The sequence below is a fragment of the Manis pentadactyla genome, chromosome 5 (assembly GCF_030020395.1).
Source record: "Manis pentadactyla isolate mManPen7 chromosome 5, mManPen7.hap1, whole genome shotgun sequence".
Lineage (NCBI taxonomy): Eukaryota > Metazoa > Chordata > Mammalia > Pholidota > Manidae > Manis > Manis pentadactyla.
In genome coordinates, this window is record NC_080023.1 from 155,144,034 (window position 1) to 155,166,303 (window position 22,270).

The window sequence follows — 22,270 nt, forward strand, 5'->3', positions numbered from 1 at the left end:
GGGATACAATTTCCACCATACAGTAAGATCTGAATTTTAACAAAAATAAACTTGTTTTATTTATTTTAGAACAGTTTAAGATTTATAGAAAAACTGTTAAGAGAATAGAGTTTCTATGCACCTCACACCCAGTTTCCCCTACTATCAACATCTTACATTAGAAGGATACATCTGTTATAATTAACAAAACAATATTGATACATTATTATTAACTAAAGTCTGTACTTCATTCAGATTTCTTGGGTTTCTACTTAATGTCTTTTTCATGTTCCAGGATCCCATCCTGACATGTGGCATTTCATTTAGTCATCATGTCTGCCTGTGCTCCTCTCGGTGGTGCCAATTTCCTAGGCATTCCTTGTTTTTGATGACCTTGACAGTTTTGAGGAGCACTGGTCAGGTACTTCGTAGAATGTCTCTGAATTGGGATTTGTGTGATGTTTCCTCAAGATTAGATTGGGGTTGTGAGTTTTGGGTAGGAAAACCAGAGAGGACAGTATCATTTTCATCACCAGAAGTTGCCAAAAGCAGCCACAACAGTTAGGCTTCTTTTTGTCCATGCTGCATAGCATATTCAAAGTCTTTAAAGCTGATGTGACCATCTGAATCTTGATCTACTTCCCTAATACCTCAAGGATAGCCCTTTCTGGTAACTTGGGAGCCACCTGCCTAAATGCTTTTTGGAAATCTTCCAAAGTTAAATATTCATGATAGTGCCTGTCAAAAGCTGTGAAGATGTGTCTTATTTCATTCCATAGTTGAGCATCCTTCTTTTTCCTTATAATATGTAAAAACTCCTCAAGTAACAGACCAGAAGTGTTTGGATTTACTGAAGACATCACAGAATCAGCTTCTATCTGACATAGCTTGTCCACCATGAATCCCATGCCCTGCACTTTCCTGGTTCCTCTAGCCCTTTCCAGATGGTTCCCATTGTGTCTTCTTCATTGAGTGCCTGCCTACCCTTAAATGTTGGTACCCCAGTGTTCTATCCACAAGCTACTGATTTTCATACTTTGCTTATTCTTCTTCAGCAACACTACCCTGTCCCATGTTTTGAGCTACTACCTGTGTGTAAACTGAGGAGTCCCAAATCTATCTCCAGTTCTCACATCTCCACCCAGACACTTGGTATCAGAAGAGTCTAGCTCCTCTAGTCTAAATGAGTCCCCTTTCTTTCTTTCTTTTTTTCTTTTTTTTCATATGGTTCAAAAGCCAACATTATAAAAATGTATATACCTCTCCTACCTGCCCCCTTCCCCACCAACTTTTGTCCACCCTCAGGTCATTCAGATAACCAAGTATATATTTCCTGGGTATATTTGGTCTTTGTCCACAGTTCCTGAAAACACTTCAGAGCCTTAAAGGTGAAATGGGTATCTTGTCATGTTAATGAGAGACTTTGGACACCACCCAAGGGCTGGAGCTGGAGGTTGAATCAGCCAATGGCCTGTGATTTAGTCAGTCATGACCATGCAATGAAACCCTCACAAAAACTCAGAAGAGCATATCTTCCTCTTTTGCACCCTGCTTCTCACTTGGAGATATCTTCCATGCTTGGGGACCCAGAACACTTTCATGTGCCACTGAGCCTGGCCCCAAGCTCCACCAAGGTTAGAAACTCCTTTTCTTGGGACCTTGCCCTTTGTATCTCTTCATCTAGTTGTTAACTTGAATCCTCTATGGTATCCTTTATTAAATGGGTAAACATTGGAACCTCCAATCTGTAGCTGGTTGGTCAGAAGTGCAGGTAACAGCCTGTGGCTCACAACCAGAGTCTGGAGTGGTGGATATAGGGCAGTCTTGTAGGACAGAGCCCTTAACCTGGGAAGTCTGGGGCTGTCTCTGGGTAGACAGCCTCAAAAGTGAGTTGAGTTCTTGGACACCCAGCTGGTGTTCAAGAATTTCTTGGTTATCATTCATGGGAAAACCCCCTCCCTCTGTCTCTCTCTCTCTCTCTCACACACACACACACACACATTCAAACACATGCACGCACGTGCACATTGGAATACGGCTGGGGAAGCCAAAAGGAGTTACACTGTGTTAAACAGGTCCCCACAAGGATCATTTTGTATTGCCCTTTTACAGCCACACCCTCCTTCCTCCCCATGGCTTTCTCTTCCCCATCTTACCCCTGGCAACCAGTAATCTGTTCTGCACTTCTATCATTTTGTCATTTGAAAAATGTTATACAAATGGGATCATACAGTATATAACCTTTGGGATTGACTTTTTAAACTCAACATAATTCCCTGGAGAGTCATCCAGGTTGTTGCATGTATCAGTAGTCTTTCTTTTTACTGCTGACAGTATGCCCTGGTATGGACATGCCACAGATTGTTTGACCATTCACCCACTGAAAGACATCTGGGCTCTTTCCAGTTTGGGGCTATTTCAAATAAAACTGCTCTGAACATTCATGTAAGATTTTTGTGTGAACATAAGTTTTCATTTCTCTGGGATAATTGCCCCAGATTGCAACTGCTGAGCTGTATGGTAGTTGCGTATTTAGTTTTATAAGCAACTACCAAAATGTTTTCAGAGGAACTGTACCATTTTACATTCCTACCAGCAATGTATGGATGATCTATCTTCTCTGCATCCTCCTCAGCATTTGGTATTGTTACTCTTTTTCATCTTAGCCATTCTGATAGGCATGCAGAGATATCTCATGGTTTTGCATTACAGTTCCCTAATGGCTAATGATGTTGAACACCTTTTAGTGTGTTTATTTGCCTTCTGTCTACCCTTTTTAGTGAAATGTCTGTTCAAGTCTTTTGTCCATTTTGTAATTGGATTGTTTTACTTTTTTTTTTTTTTACTGTTATCAAGTGTCAAGAATTATTTATATATTCTACATACTAGTCCTTTGTCAGATTGTGGATTGCAACAATTTTCTCCCAATCTGTAGCTTGTTCTTTTGTCCTCTTAACAGAATCTTTCACAAAAGCAAAAGTTTTTAATTTTAATGAGGTCCATTTTATCATTTTATCTTTTATGGATCATGCTTTTATGGTCAAGTCTAAGAACTCGTTGCCTAGCTCTGGACCCCTATATTACTGTGCTAGGGCTGCCATAACACAGGACCACAGACTGGGTGGTTTAAATAATGAAAATTGATTTTCTCACAATTCTAGAGGCTAGAATTCCAAGATCAGGTGTCAGCAGGATGAGTTTCTTCTGAGGACTTTCTCCTTGGCTTTTTGGTGGCTGTTTTCTCATTCTTCGCAGTTTCTCCTTGTATGAGTTTGTGTTCTAATTTCCTCTTCTTATAAGGACACCAGTTATGTTGCATTAGGACCCATTCTAATGACCCATTTAACCTTGATGACCTTTTGACAGACCCCATCTCCAAAACAGCCACATTTTGACATATTGGGGGATAGAACTTAAATATGAATTTTGGGGGGACTCAATTCAGCCCATAACAATCCCATAGATTTTTCCAGTTTTTTTCTAAAAGGTTTATAGTTTTACATATTACATATAAGTCCATAATTCATTTTGAGTTCATTTTTGTCTAAGGTCTGAGGTTTGAGTCAAGGTTCTTTCTTTGTGCCTATGGATATCTAGTCACTCTAGCCCCATTTGTTGAGAAGGCTCCCTCCCTTCATTGAATTATTTTTGCACCTTTGTCAGAGTCAATTGGGCATATATATACAGGTCTATTTCTCGATTCTTTATTCTGATCTATTGATCTATATATCTATCCCTCTGCCAACATTCCACTACATTGATTATTATACCTACATAGTAGGCTTTAATATCAGGTAGAGTGATTCCTCCCACTTTATTTTCTTTTTCAAGATTGGTTTAGCTTATCTAAACTTGTTCGTATCTGCAAAAAACCCTTGCTGGAGTTTTGGTGGGAATTACATTATATCAATTTGGCAAGAATTGACATTTTTACTATGTTGAGTCTTCTTTACTATGTTGAGTCTTACCAACCATGAGTATAATTCCTTCCAATTATTTAGTTTGATTTTTTTCATGAGCATTTTTTAATTTTCAACATATAGATCCTATATGTGTTTTATTAAGTTTATACCTAAGTATTTAATTTTATTTGGAGTGATAGTAAATGGTATTGTGTTTTTAATTTCAATTTTTAGTTCATTAGTAGTATATAGAAACATGATTGATTTTTGTGCATTGACTTTATATCTTACGACTTTCTTAAACTTTTTATTAGCTCTAAGAGGTTGTTTTGTTTTCTTTGAGATTCCTTGGGATTTTTCTATGTAAGCAACCATGTCATCTACAAATATAGACAGTTTTTTTCTTTCTATCTTTTATTTATCTTTCTTGACTTATTGCAATGGCAGTATTTCTGGAGTAAAAGCAGACATCCTTGCCTTGTTCCTAATCACAGAAATATTTAGTCTTTCACTCTTAGTATGATGTCAGCTGTAGGTTTTTTGTTAGATGTCCCTTTATCAAGTTGAAGAAGTTTCCCTCTATTCTTAGTTTGCTGAGAATTTTTATCATGAATAGGTGTTGTATTCTGTCAAGTGCTTTGTCCATATCAACTGATATGCTCATATGACTTATCTTCTTTAGCTTGTTGGTACAGTGCATTTCATTAATTTCAAATGTTGAACTTGGCTTGTGATGTTTCTGATCACCAATATCGATGTGTGTGTGGAAAAGTGTTTCCACACCACCAAGCAATTCTCCCACACCAGCTGGATGTCCTAGAATTCAACACAGTTCTAACACTACACAGAGATAACATCAGATTTCACAGGTTAAGGGCTCAGTCCCACAAAACTGCCCCCCACTTCAGGTTGTTAACCTCCTCTGTTTTTGATTGACTGGCGGTAAATCAATCCTATGACCCCCTCCTTGGGGTTGATTAATTTGCTAGAGCAGTTCACAGAACTCAGGAAACATGTTTACTTACTAGATTACTGGTTTATTTGGAAGGATATTAAAGAATATAAACCAATAGCCAGATGAAGAAATAATAGAGCAAAGACCCTAATAAGGAAATTTCTGCCCTCATGGAGTTTGGGCCCTGGCAAGGTGACACATGGAAGCATTCTGGTTCACCAATCTGGAAGCTCTCTGAACCCCCAGCCTGTTGGGTTTTTATGGAGGCTTCATTACAAAGGCATGATTGAGTAAATCATTGGCCATTGGTGACTGAACTCAATCTCCACCCTCTCTTCTACCTGGAAATTAGGAGGGTGGGACTGAAAATTCCAACCCTTTAATCACTTGGTTGGTTCTCCTGGCCAGCAGACACCCCCTTAGGTACTTTCTAAAAGTCACATCATTAACATAACAAAAGTCACCTTTCTAGCTCTCATCACAGGAAATTCCTAAGGTTTTAGGAGCTCTGTGCCAGAAATGCAAAGAACAAATATGTATATATTTATTACTATAAATTATAGTAATCTTGTATAACCTGTGAAGGGAGCAAAATAGTGACCCCAAAATATGCTAATTTTGCAGGTGGATTATTTTGAGCTGAAGGCAATCAAGACCCATCAGATTCAAGAAAAATTTTACCTCTCCCTTAACTACCTACAAGAACTTAGATGGGGGCCTGACCCAGAAAGATAGCTATTACCAGAGATAATTTTTTTTATCTGAAAGACCTTGCTGTATGACAAGGCAAACATCTAATTGCCAAACATCTGTTCTTAATGTCCCATGAACTACCTCTTCCCCTTTGAAGCCCCAGACTCCTATCCCATTTCTTAGCTCAGAATAGCATATACGCTTCAAATGACCTCCTTGTCCTTGGGTCTTATATTTATGGGGTTCCTATATGTATGTAATCAAATTTTTTTCCTCCTGTTCATCTGTCTAATGTCAATTTAATTAATAGACCAGCCAAAAGAACAGAGAAGTGTTGAGGAAAAAACTTTCCTCCCTTACACCTGAAATATGTAATTCTTTTTATACACTGCTGGATTTGATTTGCTGATATTTTGTTGAGGATTTTTGCATCTAAATTCACGAGAGCTATTGGTTCGGAGTGTTATCTTCTCCTCCACCCTTCAGAGTCTTATGCTTGTGGTGCCATGTTTAGGGTTTTTTGGTCGTAAGCAAGAGGACTGGGGAAAATGGGGCTATTTCATCTTGGTGGAAGCAGAAGTCCCACTTCTTTTTTTACACTTTTGTACCGTTTTTTGAAAATACTGCAATGTTTTTAACCAGTTTCCTGATGAACATTTAGATTCTTTATAATCATTCGCCATTATGAACAATGCTACAAAAAATATCCTAACCTTGTGCATTCATGATTTCATACTTAATGGTAAATGTTGCTCTTGTAAATTATCAGAAATGGAATTTTTGGGTTAAAGAAAATACGTATTTTAAGTTTTGATATTTCCAAATTGCTCTCCATAGAGATTGCACCAACTTATGTTCCTCATTCTATTCAACAGAGATACGTGACTGCTGTGGAATCCCCAGCAGGGTGTGATGTTAAGGTTTTTGTCAATCTGATGGTGAAAAATAGTGGCTCAGTGTGTTTCAACTTGCATTCTTCTTATGAGTTCATTTGAGCATCTCTTCACACATTTTCTTTTCTGTGAATTATCTGTCTTTATCCTTCCTTGCCCATTTTAACATTGGATTGTTTTTTGTTTTGATTTCCCAGACCTCTTTACATAACAGGGGATTAGCCTTTTGTCTGTGATATAAGTTGCAGAGAAAATTTTTCCCAATGTATTGTTTGTCTTTTAAATTTGCTTTTGGTATTTTTGCTACCTAGAAGTTTTTTTTTTTTTTTAAGTTGAATATACCTGGAACTTGAGTCGTATTAGGCAGATCTTTTCCATGCCACGAAATAAAGGAATCCTCCCATGTTTTCTCCTGGTATCTTTACTTTTTAAGTCTTTGATCCATGTAGAAATTATCTTGAAGAGAGTGAGGAATGGGTCTAACTTTTTTCCTCTACAGGCTGCCCAGCTGTCCCATCATCTCCCTTGAAATAGGCTATCTTCTCTTCTCTGGTGTGAGATGCCACCATTATCAGATCCCTAATTCCTGTATTTTGGGTGTATAATGGGCCTTCTAGTCTATCCAAGTATACACCTCTGTCTTCATGCAACATTGCTACACTGTTTTCTTGTGGTTAAATAACAAGTGTGAATGTCTCACAAAGCTAATTCTCTCTCATTCTTCTTTTCAGAGTTTTACCAGGTGTTCTGTTTTTCTTATGAAATTTAGAATCACCTTGTTTAGTTTAAAAAATAGCTCTTTTGGTATTTCTACTGGTATTAGATTAAATGTATGTATAAACATAGTGAAAATGACATCTTTGTATTTCTGACTCCTCTTATCCAAAAACATATGTTTTCCTATTTGTTCAAATCTTTCATGTTGTTTAGTAGTATTTTAATGTTCTCCTCATATAGGTATTGTACCTTTATTCCTAGGTATTTAGGAAAGAAATGCTTAAACTTCTACACAAGTCGAATCTTTTTTGGTTGCTATTGTAAATGGGATAGTTTCACCCATTATGTCTTCTATGGGTTGTTGTTTGCATATATGAAAGCAATTGATGTTTATCAGTTGAAAGGTATCTCCCCGTGACCCTCCTTACCCAAGAACGACTCAGGAGACACGGGCCCACACAAGAGATTTTATTATCTGAAAGAGAAAGTGGCTGCCCCTAGAGAGAGGGAGCAGCAGCTCCTGGGTGAGGAAGCACGTTTTTAAGGAGTAGGCGCAGGGTGTGTTCTGCATTGGTGATTGGATCTTAAGGGGTGGGCAACCATCTGGTCGGTGGTGATTGGATCTTAAGGAGTGGGGGTCTTAGCACGTCAGAATTTGCCTTCATCAGTCCTTTACCATATTATTCTATGGAATTTTTTTGTTGTTTGCAAGTTTCTTGATTGATTCTATTGGTGTTTTTAGCTACATAATCCTTTTCTCCAAATAGCGATAGGTTTATTTTCTCTTTTCCAAATTTATGCACAATAAAATGATCTAATAAGAAAATACCTTAGTTTTCTACCTTCCTGATCTATATGGGAAAGAGATGTCTCAAAAAATTAACCATAATAGAGCATACAAAAGACAGAGTCAAGGAGAGAAGCCCAGGTGTCCAGACCCTCAGTCTAAGTTTATTTGCAGCTTACTGTGCAGCCTCCCAGGTGAAGGCCCTGTTCTGCCTCCTCCTTACCACAACTGCTGTTCCTCAAATAGCCAGCTCAGAACTGCCTCTCAAAACCCAGCCGTAATTTGTTCAGAATGAGATAAACTATTTTAACTAAAAATCTAAGTGGGGAGGAGAGGAGGGGAAAGGTGGAAGCTGGCTTTCTTGGCTTTTTTGCACATGTTTTCTGGCTAAAGTCTTTACACTAGAACTTGCCCCACCTTTCCAAGGTTTCACAGTCTGGGAACAGAAAGATCCAGAACCTTTGCTGCAATGTATATATGCCCAAGATTTATTGCTAAATAAGTATTCCTGTTACAAAACAATGTACCAAGTGGACCTATTTTTATTTTTGAAAAGCATTAATATATACTAGTAATGTGTATAGAAAAATAGATCTAGGGGAATAATCACTAAAATTTTGTTAACAGCAGTTATCTGTAAAAGTCGTGGCCATGAGGAATATGGTGGCCCTTGAACAACCCTGGGGTTAGGGGTGCTGACCCCCATTCAGTTGAAAAATCTATGTATTACTTTTGACTTCCCCCAAAACTTAACTACTAATAGCTTACTGTTGACCAGAAACCTTACCAATAATGTAAGCAGTTAATTAGCACATATTTTGTATGTTACATATATTATAGAGAAAATGTTTTTTCAAATTGTCATAAATCCCTCTGACATTTTCTAATGTATTTATTGAAAAAAATCTGTGTGTAAGCAGACCCAAACAGTTTAAACCTGTGTTCAAGGGTCAGCTGTATTTATTTTTCATGTTATCTGTGTGTCTGTTATGTTAGTGTTTTTATAACAACTGGGTATTGCTTTCTCAGAGAAAAAAGGGATAGCTCTAATACATACTAAAATGTTTATTAATGAAATGATATGATAGATTTGCTTCAAAATAATATGGGAGGAAAGGAAGTGGGTGTTGGTAGAGATGAAACTAGATATCCATAACTTGATAATTTTTGAAGTTGGGTGAGGGGCACATAGGACTTTGTTATATGAGTCCCTCTACTTTTGTATATGTTTGAAATTTTGCACAGTAAAAAGTCTTTTAAGAGAGATAATTTTACAGACACTGATATAAAGCACTATCCACATTACAGTTTTTTAAACTTATAGAATTGTGTATATAGTATTTCATCTACAGTCAATGATACTTACATATTGATATATGTTGGTATATGTGGAGAAAAATCTGGAAGGATCAAATAATAATAACAAATTTAGTGAATACTTTAGAGGGGTCAGGCAGCATCTTAAGTACAGAAATTTCTACTTTCTTTTAGAAAATGATATATTTAAAGCCACCAGCTACAGGTCTCTCAAAAATCAAGTCTTTGCTAGCTCTGTAAATTCTTTGACATACCTTCCATCAAGAGGTAGTGTCTACATCCCCTCCTTTTGACCCTGGGTGGGGCTGTGACTACTTTGGAGAGTACAGCAGAAGTGATCCAACATGACTTCAGGTGCTGGGTCACAAAGGACCCTGCAGTTGCTTCCTCGTTTGCTGGAGCACTTACTCTTGGAGCCCTGAGCCACTAGGTAAGAAGTTTGTCTACTCTGAGTCTGCCATGTGATAGCCCAAGCCCCACAGAAGAGCCATGTGCAGGTGCTGGAGTCAACAGTCCCTGCTGAGCCCGGCCTTTGAGTGGTCCTCACCTAGGTGCCAGACATGTGAGGAGAGAAGTCTTCAGATGATTCCAGCCTTCTGTCAGTCGAGTCAACCCCAGTCTTTAAAATCTTCCTTGATAAGGCCCTAAACATCATGGAACAGAGATATGTCATCCCTGCTGTGCCCTGTCTGAATTCCTAATCCTCAAAATCTGTAATTATATGTCACTAAATGGGATGTTTCTTTACGCAGCAATAGAAAATCAAAATCCAGACTTTCCATTATAGGAGGTAATCATATTTGCTTCTTAGGGTTTAAGTCACTGTAAAGAGGTTTTTCTTCTTTTTTCTTTGCAGTTAGTCATGCCTACCGTATATACTTGTAGTCTTTACATATATTTTTAAGTTAACCTATTCTTTTTGTTTAAATATATCTCTAAAGTGGAAAATCTTTAAAGTATTTTTCCAATGCATATTAGAAACAATTGCCACTAAAATTTAAAATCGTACTCATCCACATAATATCAAAATCGTCTTGTGACTTACCAGGAATACACCTCACCTTCTAGGAATTGTTGTGTAAGATTTTCTTCTGATCATAAGTGTTCCTTCTAACTTTTACATTTGAGAATTTATGAGGTTCCCTCTCTGAGGCTAATGCTGCCTATTGTCCCACGGGGTCCCTGATCTCTGGAGGAGCTTATAAACTTCATTCCTGCGCAGTGCATGAGACACTTAACATTCATGGGAGGTGACCATGTCAGCAGCTGTGAAGGGACTAAGATTTTACTTTACTTACTGGCTGAGATGCCAGACTGTCACGGGTGCTCTCAGAGGCTCAGGGGCAGAGACAGGGACTGTGTTAGTCACTGAGAACATGTACCCAGAGTGTCAGGCTTAGTACTGATTTCTCATGTCCCTCGAGTTCCAATGAGGTGATACAGGTGGACTTGCACACAGTGAGCTATATTATGGGAGAAAAATACTGAGCTCGGAGAATTTACTGCTTTCATAGTGAACAGTAACAAGCCTGCTCTTTGTCAGGGGGAAGACACCACATCATCCTTCAGGGTTGATTGCCTGAAACACTACTGTGAAAAATGACCCAGGTAAAGAACAGTCAGGGCCTGCATTCTTGGCATATCCAGCAAGAACATGCATGGATGGATGCTCAGGGCTCACGGTGGAGTATATTGTTTTGCCCAGAAAATCACATGCTTAGGTGTCCTGATCATAAGCCCCTTGACCCAGGTTAGATAGGCATGGAGGTGCTGTGAGTTCCCAGAGCTGAAACTCCATGATTCTCTCCCCAGTTCTTGAAGCATAGCATAAGGTCAGGAAGTTGCAGAGGGTGGTGGGTGTTGGAGTGTTCACCTTGATTCCGAATAAATCAGTGATAATAAAAGGTAAAAGGTTTGCTTATTTTAGGAGTTTAACCTTTAGTAGTAAAATAACCCAAATGTTGCTATGCTTCACCAGTTTACATGTTCACTAATGTCTTGTATTAATAAGCTACTGCTATTATATATACAATCAACCTCAAACTCTTGGTTACTTATGACAGCATTTAGTTTTGGATTACAGTTATCTGTTCTGCTGGGTGGTTCTGCTCTGTGTGTCTTATCCTCCTTCTAGAACCAGTGGGCTAAGCAAAACATATTTCTCTCTTGGTAATGGCTGAAGGGCAAGAAAGTGGGCCCAACTGCACAAGCATATGCCAAGCCCATTGTCCAAAGCAAGTCTTTTGGCCAAACCCAAAGTCAAGGAGTGAGGAAGCATACTCCCCCATGCAGGTGGAGGGGAAGGGAGAAGATATTCCTGACAACATTCTAATGTATCATCTGTCAAATGCCTATGGTTCTTCTTGTCATTTCTTATTCATATAGGACCTCAAGCCCTCCTTGCAAAGGCTTCCCATATTCTTTCTTAAATCCCAAAGTACAAAGTATAATTAACCCTCAAATGATGAATATTCACACTATGGGTTCCTCCCCCACCTCCCTGAATGGCTTTAGAAAAACTTAAAATCATTTTTCTCAGTTAACTGACATTTCTTCCCAACAATAAAAAATGAAACATTGATGCCAAGTTTGTGCCTCCAAGCACCCCCTTCTGTCCACCAGGCTAGGGCCTGCTCTTGGAAGAATTGACAAATAACTCCAGAGCTTTACATTCAAGCTTTTACACACATGAGGCCTTCTGTTTGAGAGAAGATATGTATTGTGCAATTCCTCATAAAGAATGGATCTGTCCTACTTTTTATGGTTGTTAAGGTTATAAAAAAGTAATATATTAATTTAGAAATGATTCAGAAAAGAGAGAATGAGAGAACAATAGCTTAAGTGTCTATTTTCTTTCCTGTCATATAGTTAGAACATACCTAGTGTCTAGCCTTACCAGGAGCTTAAATAATAAGTACCTGACTCAGAGTGTTACGTGAAATCCCTTTTCCTTAAAACTCTTTCCCCCTTTTTATCTCTGCTGTGTGTGTGCGTATGTGTAAAGAAGAATTAAGCAGGAGATATGTGTATTCTTAGGAGTCCCCAAAAAGTATTTCTTATATGTTTAAGACCAGTTATTTGGCAGTCATCTCTATGTGGGCCCTCTTCTGTTGTTCCAGCCCCTGCCTGTGAACATCTGTTACCTGGGAGGCCACTTGAAGTCTCCTCATCTTTTCCATTGCTGTATTAGATACCCAACTACACAAGCATGTTGTAAGCCCATTATCCAAAGCAAGTCTTATGGCCAAGCCCAAAGTCAAGGAGTGAGGAAGCATACTCCCCCAAAGATTTTTTGTTCAAAATGATAGAAAACAACCCTACGTAGTTTGAGCACAAAAAAGGGATTTAATTGCTCATATAACCAAATCAGGGGCAGCACAGGTGGAACTGATCCCAGTGAAGACTGGATTCAGATATCCAAATGCATTAGGCTCTCCTCTCTTCTCTCTGCAGCTCTTTGCTTTTGGAGCCATTCTTACCTATTACAGATTGACTTTCTCCACAGGAATGGGAATGATCTGGCAATTCCAGAATCATAGCCTTCCAGCTTTAGCAACTCCTGGAGGATACAGAGCATTTCTCCCTTAGCTCTGGTGTGAAAAATTCCAGGATAAGTCTTTAACTGGCCTGGCTTGAGTCACATGCTTATGACTTGGATGAACCAGTATGACTCCATTTTCAGAATAAAGGGAGGGAGCACTGGCATGGCCACTGGGGAAGGCATTGGGAACCAAGAAACCACTTAAATTTGTATGGACTGTAGCGTTCCTCATGAGAGGTACAAAGTTGGTAACAAGTCCTGTCCTCAGTCTGTGCCTTAGGAGGCCCATCTGTCAGGGGTTGGGAAGATCTGGAAGACCCTCCCACACAGAGGTCCTGTGACCCTGCTACAAAATAAAACAGTATTCTGGAAGGCAGTTCCCTCTTACACTCTCTTGGGGGACCTCTGGATTTGGTCCCTGTGGGTCCCTGGTGGGCAGGATCAATACCACAAGGGCAGCTATCCTGGAATGTGAAACTGGACAGCAGTTGCCCACCATTTTGGGGCAGTGTTGCTGAGAAACACTGTTGCCCACTGTCTTTGGGCCTCTAGGAGTACTGGTTACCAGGCAGCTTCATTGCAATTGTAAGTTTGAAGCTTGGGGCAGTTCTGACTTTTACATGGGGCTTGGAATTCACAAGCCTCCAATTCTAGAGCTGGTTCTACCATGCCACCCATCAGTTCCCCTCTGTCATTCCCGTGCCTCCTCTTCAGGCTCTCCCAAGCACATCTCCACTCTCCTCGAAGCCTTAGTGGGCCATGTGGAATTTTCTGAATATTGACACTCAGTCAAAAGATTGGCACCTAACTGTACATTTCTTTACTTTAAACTAAACTAAAATGTTTAAGGTATATATGCATTAAATGCTATGATGAATCCACCTCTGAACAAATATTTTTGATGCACTGATAAAATAACTGTCTTGATAACATGAGAAAAAGGGGCTTTTACCATATTTCTTTATTGTCTGTCATTCCCCAATAGAATATATAATTGGACATGATGTTTAAAAACTTAAATGAGTGGTGTCTTAGGGTTCCGTCAGATACAGATGTTGGGATAAGGATTTGAGACCAAGTAGTTTATTTGGGGGATGATCTCAAGAAACACCACTAGACTGGGAGCAAGGCAGGGAAAGAAAGGCTGCCAACAAGTCATGTGTGATCAGGTAATTGGCCACTGTGGGCAATGAGCTAATCCCAGTGGGGAGCTCTAGGAGGCAACTAAGAGTACCCGTCAGCGTTTGGGGGAGGATGCTGGGGGTAGCACCCACTCCCTATCTGTCACTGGTTGAAGGATATTGCTGTGGGCATCCCCTTGCCAGTACTTTTGCATGGTCCAGTGCATGGCCAAGCATGCTCCCGCAGCCGGGTCTTCCGGGTCATAGCTGCAGTACTCACCCTCGGAGCATGGAGGGGAGTGCTGAGGAGATGTGGGCAGGGCTTCAGCAGCTGGCCTCAGAGGGGTTTCCCCACCCCACCACTGAATTAGTGGGGAGGATGGGGGGGCCACATCTGGGTCCATGTGCTTTCCCCTGGCCTCTCAGGCGACAGTCCCAGAGGACAGCACGAGGATCCATGTGCCGACTGGCCAACACCCAGACACCATTTTGAGTTGAAGGAATTGGGAGGCATGGAAGACTGAACTTTCTTCTCAAAAGATATTAAATACAGACCTATGTGAGATTGCTTAAACGAGAAGAGATTAAGTTACTATTAATAATCAGGTTTCTATTTTTTTCTCTCAATAATACATAGGGGAGGCACAAGAAAAAAATTAGGTTACTTATAAAAAATAAATTTGTGCTTTTTTGTGTGTCTATGAGTGGTAGAGGGTAGATTTTAATCCTCCCACAAATATCTACATGAGGATGGGGCTTTTATCCACTTTGATCATTGCCATATTCGTAGCTTGTAGCACTGTATCTGGCACATAAAAGGTGCTGAATAAATATTTGTTGAATATGTATGCTGTATATTTCCCTACCAATAACCCCTTCGCTTCTGAGATCCAAGCCATTTAATTTCAATTAGCTTATTGCGCTTTCACCCAGAGCTGCGCAGGAGTGCTGGTATTTTCTCTCAAACAATTAAGCTCTTTAGTAGAAAGCCAGCGGGGGAGGGGCTGCTCTCTGCGTCCCATGTAAGCTTGAATGGTGCTGCTGTCAGAGCACTGGCTGGTAACAGAAGGGCTGTGTGTGTCCCTTTAAATTAATGTCTTCTTAACTGGTATAAATAGTGGCTGGTTTGTCCCTTGCTGATGCTACATTTCTGTCTCTGAGGTTCATTATGATCAGGGATGAACAGCCCTCCTCTGAAGTCTTATGTCCCCACAGTCATGGAGTAGAGCTAGATCCCAGGTCTAGCATTGCCCCTTTCCATTGGGCAAACTTGGGTGAGTCGCGGTCCCTCTCTGAGTCTAGGATTCTTCAACTGGATGAGGCAGCAGCTTTGGGGATGGCCGTAGGCTTTTCTTTCTGCGTAGCCTCTCCTCATGGTGCAAATAAAATCTTCAACATTACAGGCCACATACCTCTTCCCTCACAGGCATTCCCTTAATGATGTAGGTCTGGAGTTAACCAGACCTGGGTTCAAATCCTGGGTTCAAATTCACCACCTCTTCTTGTTTATGTGGCTTTAGACAAGTCACTTAACCTCTACGAGCTACACTCTTTCTTTTAATTAAACACCTCCTACCAACACACACACCCAGATGTCAGGCACTGCCCTAAGACTGCTGACTTCGAATCCTGGATCCACTGCTTGCTAACTGTATGACCTTGGGCAAGTCACTTAACCTTTCTGACTCTCAATTTCCTCATCTGTTAAGTGAGACTAATAATAGGATTTCCCTCCAGGGTTGCTAGAAGGAGTGAGTTAATATATGTGAAGCACTTAGAACTGTTCCAGGAACATAGCAAACACTGATGACTGTGTGCTGTTATCATGGCTACCCATCTCACTGAAATGTTACAGTCCACTCTGGAAAGTCTGACTTTTCCCATTTCTAAACTGAGGGTAATAATACCCACAGTTAGGGTAGTTACAATTTTGAAAAGTAACAGGCAAAATAACAATAGCTAATCTTTCTTGAGTACTACAGTGAGCCAGATATTCTGCTTATGAGTTAGAAATGTGCTTGGCAGCAAGAAGCACAAATCAAAATAACAATGGCACAAGTACATTGGGCTTTGTTTATCTCATATAAAAAGTAGGAGGAATCCAGCTCTTTCTGTCTTTCTACTTTACCATTCTTACCAAGTCAATCTTTGTTCTCAGTATTTCAAGATGTCTTCTGTGCCTCTGTGCATCACATCTGTGTTCTAGGCAGAATACAGGGGTAATTGCAAAAGGCTGACCCGCTGAGTCTGTTTCTTTAAAAAAAACTTTTCTGGTAAGTTACACCAAGTAACTTACATTGGATATCATTGGTCAGGACTTTCTCACCTGGGCTGTGTGGGCCACCCCACCTGGTAGGGAGACTAGGTAATCAGGCCAGCCTCCGGCAAGGGTGGCTGTAAACTCTTTGGGGGCAGTCCATTCACAGTATCTGCCACATATACATTTTCCTATTTAATCCCACCAAAATCTTGAGACAGAACATTTTATTTCTGTTTTACAGATGAGTAAACAGAGGCAAAGAGAGGTGAGGAACAAGCCCTAGGATACATAGTTCACAGGTGGCAGAGCCAAAATTTGAACCCAGGTGTCTGACTGCAGGGTCTAGGCTCTTCACCACTACATGATACTGCAAAGAGTCTACCAGAATGACTGTCACACAGTAGGTGATTAATAGGTGTTACTCCCCTTCCACTCCTGGCCCTCTCAGAGGTCCTACCAACCTTAGGCATTTGAGGCTGGGCCTTTGTACCCTTTTCCCTGGAAAGGGTGGGAGGGTAATGGCGGCCACCTAAGGTTTCCCTGCTCTTCAGGCTCTTTTACCAGAGTGAGACAGAAGGAGCCACTGAGTATGTAGGGCAGAGGTGGGACAGACAGGCATCCTTCTTTGATGCCAGTGTAAATTCTGGCAGGACATTTTGAAATAATGTGGTTGAAAGGTTTCAAAACAGCAGCCCAAAGGCTAAATGGATGTATTTTTTTGTTCCACACAGTATTTAAAAAAAAAATACAAAAGAATTCATAACATTTTAGTGATGGGGAACATTGACCTGTATTTCCTGTTTTTCTAAAGAAAAAAACAAACAAACAGGCAATCTGGCCACTCTGGGCCCAGATTCCACATGGTAACATTGCTGGAGCTTGGGCAGTGACCACCCCTCTTAGATGGGCATGGCTCATCCAGCCTCACTGCACCCCACCTGGCCTGCTTCCCTTGTCTATTATATGCCTGATTTCTGTGCACCTCTGAGTTTGTTTTCCCCTCAATGAACCATTGGAAAGACTGAGGTTCAGAGAGTGAAGTGGTTTGAGTTGTCTATTGTCTTGCCAATGGGTTTCAGCCCCAGGCAAGTTCGCTATGGATTCAGTGTGACCAAAGAAAATGACAGCAAAACGTTCTTGGGGTGAAAGGGTTATACCCAACTTTATTTCCAGGTGGCAGGTCAGTCACTAAAATCCCGTTCACTCAGAACGAGTCTGCATGCAGCAAGCTGGACTCTCCCTCTGGGCCCCTCTGTCTGCACAGCTGTCCTCTGGGCCCCTCTGTCCGCACAGCCATCCCACATAGCCATCCCGCACAGCCGTCCTCCAGGCCTCTCTGCACAGTCATCCCGCACAGCCATCCTCTGGGCCTCTGTCCTCGGTGCTGCCACCACTCCAGCCTCTGCTCTGTTCTCCTGCAGCCTTGCAACCCTGCCACCGTGTCATGCCCAGAGCACTGGGCAGAGCTCTTTTTAGAGTCAACAGCCATATATTACCCACAGATGTGCAGAGAGCTAGTCAGCCAGGGCCAGGTGAGAATCCTGGCCACAGGAACTCTCATTTTATCCACAGTTCACCCCTCCAGGATTCTCTCCTCTCAGTCTATGTACCCTCAGTCCTCTGCAAGGTCCCTATGCAAGGAAGCTCGAACATTGTTCTCCAGCCTCTCCAGCAAAAAGTCTTGTAGACACACAGGCCGGACCCATGGCTCTGTCTCTGACCTCTGCCTCTTTGGTCTTAATAGCTGGAACTGCTGCTCTGGTTTCAGTTGTTGCCATAGCTCCAGTAAGATCCTATTTGGCTTCCCATCTAATTTCCTTCCATCTACTCCTGCCCATCAAATCAATCCACATCTGGGTCCTCTTAACCTTCATGAGGCCCCTCAAATTCCTCCTGTAACAGGTCTTCTTTCCAGGTTCTTGTTGCTTCAGCTACTGTACTTGTCACCTCGCATCTTGTAATCGCTGCCTCAAGGCAGCTGCACTGTCCGGGAAGACAGCTTTCCCATCTCTGATCCCAACAGAACAACACCATCCACCCCTAAGTCTCACAGCCACTGGCTCAGCCTGAGTATAGGGGCGGACCATAGAGTGCTCCACCACCTGGGGAGGGGGCTGCTCCTCTCCTTGGGGAACTTTCAGCTGCTGGGTCTTAATTTTCTTTACAACCACTGGGCATGCTTTCAATACAGGAGGCGCCAATGCCTCCAGCACCACCCCTCCATCCTTCCCCAGATCCTCCGTTTCTGGGGCTGATGGCAGCTTTCTCTCCCCTCCCCCGAGTGCCTCCTCTGCTACAGTGCCTCACAGCAATGCCAGCTCAGTCTTCAGAAGGTCTCTTACCTTCACCTTAATGCTTCGCAGCTGACGTTCTGTGCCACCTCCACCTGTGCTTCCCTCAGGAGCTCGTCCTTTTCCTTGATGGCCTCTTCCTCCCTCAGAACATCTGGCAGCACTGCTGTCTCGTCTCCAATGGCACCTTGCTGCCGGCGCTCTCATGCTGCCTCCTTCTGCATCAATGTCATCTCCTTCCTCAGGAATCCACAGAAGTTTGCAGCTTGTGTTCTCATGCCATTTCTTGGGTCTCCTCTGTAGACTTTTTTAATACTGTGAGAAACAGCCAACCAACAGTCCCCACTGCCTCATGGGCACTCTGCTTCTCAAAGGATCTACACTCTACCAAGAGCCACCCCTACTGCCTCAGGTGTCACCTCCATTTGCCTCCAGTCCTGGGGTGGGGCCCAGTCCTCTAAGAGGCAAGCCACCTCTGACCACACACCCATTGGGGGACGATTCACTGTTTCCCCATTCACAGGGGCAGCCTGCTGAAGCACCCCTCCCATAAGGGCAGCCTGTCTTTTTCCTTGGTCAACAGTGAATCCTGCCGACTATGCCAATTGTCTTGCCAATGGGTTTCAGCCACAGGCAAGTTCACTATGGATTCAGTGTGACCAAAGAAAATGACAGCAAAACGTTCTTGGGGTGAAAGGGTTATACCCAACTTTATTTCCAGGTAGCAGGTCAGTCACTAAAATCCCATTCACTCAGAATGAGTCTGCATGCAGCAAGCTGATCTCTGCCTCTGGGCCCCTCTGTCTGCACAGCCATCCTCCAGGCCCCTCTGTCTGCACAGCTGTCCTGCACAGCCATCCTCTGGGCCTCTGTTCTCGGTGCTGCCACCACTCCAGCCTCTGCTCTGCTCTGCTCTCCTGCAGCCTTGCAGCCCTGCCACTGTGTAGTGCCCAGAGCACTGGGTGGAGCTCTTTTTATAGAGTCAACAGCCATAGCCATGTATGGCCCACAGGTGTGCAGTGAGCTAGTCAACCACGGCCAGGTGAGAATCCTGGCCACAGGAACTCTCATTTTATCCACATCTATATAGCCAAACAATGGCCAACTTCAAACTGGGCCACTGTGACCTGGTCCAGTGCTCCTTCTACACAACACCTCCTTCTGCAGCTATTTATAAGTTTATTCATTTGGATGGGAGCTTCACAGTGGGACATGCTGCAGAAGGAGCTGATTCAGTAGTGTAAGAGTGTGGCAGCTCTGCTTCTGCTTGTCTGGGGCTATTGCTTCTCTTTGGGCCTCAGCTTCCATTCATAAAATGGGGTTAGTAACAGTCCCATTCTTAGGTGTGGGAAGGCTTTGAGAACTCTGTGGAGTTTGGAAAGTCTATTGACTATTACTGCCGTTTTGATTGTCTATTGCTATGTAAAAAAGGCACCTCAAAACTTAGTGTTTTTAAACAGCCATTTTATTTGCTACTGATTATGCAAACTGGGCTGGGCTCAGGTGGGCGGCTTTTCTATTGATCTTGCTGGTAATCACACTTGGTGGTTGCATTCAGCTGGCAGATTGACTGATGGCTGGGATTCTCTGCATGTGGTCTCTCCAACCATGCTTCTTACATGTTGTTCAGGGCTGAACATTCCAAGCCAGTGTGCAAGCATTATTAAGTCTCTGCATCATGCTTGCTGATGTCTCAATAGCCAAAGTTTGTCACATGGCCACCAACATCGATGTGGGAAGAGACTACAGAAGAGCATGACCACTAGGAAACACAATTATTTTCACAGTGTCTGACCAATGGTTAGAGTAGGAAGAGTGTGCCTATACCTGCAGGGTGAAATTTGATGGTCCCCAAGTGCCCCTACTCAAAATTATCTTTCCTGATGAACTGGCCTGGAATCTGATGTTAACTTTGCTTGGCAGCTTTGGCCTGGCAAGGCCAGGCTTTCAGAAATCAGATTAGTGTTTCAACCCATGTGAGAATCCTAACGATTGATACAGCTGCCCATGTGTGAAGAAGGATTCCATAGTGGGTGGGGGGACAGAATGTCCTGACTGTCCAGGGCTGGGTCAGGGCCCATCACCAGATCCAGGGGGAATGGGTTTCAGAGCCCATTCTGAACTAATAATAGTAATATGCATGAGGCACAGAGAGGTTAAGGAACTTGCCCAGGTTCACACAGCTAGTAAAGGCAGAGCCAGGATTCAAACCCAGGCAGTCTGACTTTAGTATCCACACTCTTAACAGCCTGGACTAAGAATGGGAGTGGAGGTTTATAGGAAAGTCAGGTATTGATATTAAGAAGAGGGAGAAGTGATGCTATGCAGGCAAAAACTGTACCTGAAACCTATAATCACCCATGAATACCCATAAAAACATAATGTTCCATTTAGAGCACAATTTAAAAAACACTTCTTTGTTTTTTATGCAGATACCTGACTACCTGGGTATTTTTCTTTCTACTTTAGCTGGGATTCATTTAGTCTCTGGGCCCCTGATTGGATCCAAAACTAAGTTCTCAAGCCACCTGGTCAAGAATTCCTGAGGACAACAGCAAATAAGAACGTCTGACCAAAAACTCTTAAAGGAATATGGAGAAGTGGATTTGGAGCAGCAGATGCAAAACATGAAGGGGAATGTGGTGGGTGACTACTGCAGAAATGCACCTGGGAGGCCAGGATGGAAGCAAAGTTGGTTGAAAAGTCTCAGGCAGTGTGTGTGATTCTTCCGACTGTTGGGTGTGGGAGACTTTGTGCATCTGTCATTTCCTGGGCACTCAATCCTTTTTGAATCAGATGCTCTAGAGATGGTTTTTCTCATTAGAACAAATGCCACAGATGCAAAGCCTTCTTCATTTATATTTCTTCTAATATGCTTCTGCTTGTGCAAGTGAGCCCTTAATGTCAATTTCAGTTAATGCTGCATCTGGTCTCCTTGCAGCTTGTGTATGCAGTGTGGGGAGCGGGATGGGAGACAGCAGGAAGGTCACTGGGAAGTGTGGGGAGGTGGCCCCTCTTGCTAGGAGGCCAGAAGTCCCTGGTGAGGGAGGCATTGTGGGGAAGGTGTGGAATGATTTCCTCCCTACTTAATGAAAACCATAGAGATGCCACCCTGTCTATTGTTTGATAAAAAAACTAATTTGGAGACTTAGAATTAAGGCAGAGAGGAGAGACATTGGCTCTGAGGGCTGAGCCTGTGAGGAGTGAGTCACACAATCTTGCCCTATGAACTATGAGAGCTTCCCCATAACCTTGAGCCACAGGTAGCTGGAGTGGGGAATGTAAGCTCTAAGCCTGCTTTCACTGTTGTGGGGGTCCCCTGATTCTGCCATATGCACTTCCCGGTTCAAAGCTGGTGGTCTCACACCAGCGCTTTTGAACAGAATGCAGCATGGCAGTGGGATGGAGCGAGTTTGGGGTAAGGGAAGCAGAGCAAGGTTCAGGAAGAGATAGAGACAGTTATGGACTGCCAAATAATTCTTCTATTCTTCCTTCCTTCCTAACAAAGGGAATTCCTTTGTTCCCTTCCAAAGGGAATTTGTTGGTGAGAGAGAAGATACAGATTTATGTTCTCTAAAAGATGAGTCTCAGGAATGATTATTTTTCCTTTGAGAAGTTAAAGCTCTTGTTTTCCATTCTCTTTATCATCAACAACAATCATTAGAAGAGCTTACTATTTCTTGAGGAACTTCTGTGTGTTAAGGGACACTACACATTTTATTTCTAGTCTTCCCAAGAACTCTCAAGGTAAATGTAATTTAGCCCATTTTATAGAGGACAAAATTGGGGCTTAGAGAGTTTGAGGAGATTGTCT

The 22,270-nt window shown here is 42.2% G+C and overlaps 1 pseudogene; it reads right to left on the reverse strand.

The window, feature by feature from the left end:
- Positions 1-473: 473 nt before the first annotated feature.
- On the reverse strand, positions 474-887 carry LOC118920156 (EF-hand calcium-binding domain-containing protein 11-like; annotated as a pseudogene).
- Between the last annotated feature and the right edge of the window lie 21,383 nt (positions 888-22,270).